This window comes from Nanorana parkeri, unplaced genomic scaffold (assembly GCF_000935625.1).
Source record: "Nanorana parkeri isolate BGI_ZX_2015 unplaced genomic scaffold, ASM93562v1 scaffold314, whole genome shotgun sequence".
Lineage (NCBI taxonomy): Eukaryota > Metazoa > Chordata > Amphibia > Anura > Dicroglossidae > Nanorana > Nanorana parkeri.
Window position 1 is genome coordinate 263,641 of NW_017306582.1, and position 246 is coordinate 263,886.

Sequence of the window (246 nt, forward strand, 5' to 3'; positions counted from 1 at the left end):
GCGGGAGTCAGAAAGGTACTGGCCGTTCCTTACCTCAATGCAGAGAATGTGTTAAGGTAAAAAAACGCGCAGCTACTACTTTAACTCCTGAGTTTAGTGTCTCATTAAAGCGTTGCCTATTGTTAATTTTGTGTACCGTCATTTTTCACCGTTTTTTTGGACACACACAGTCATAAGTCTCAACCTATATGGTATCTCTTTACTCAACACAACCTCGTATTTTATCTGGTATTAAAAAATAGGAAT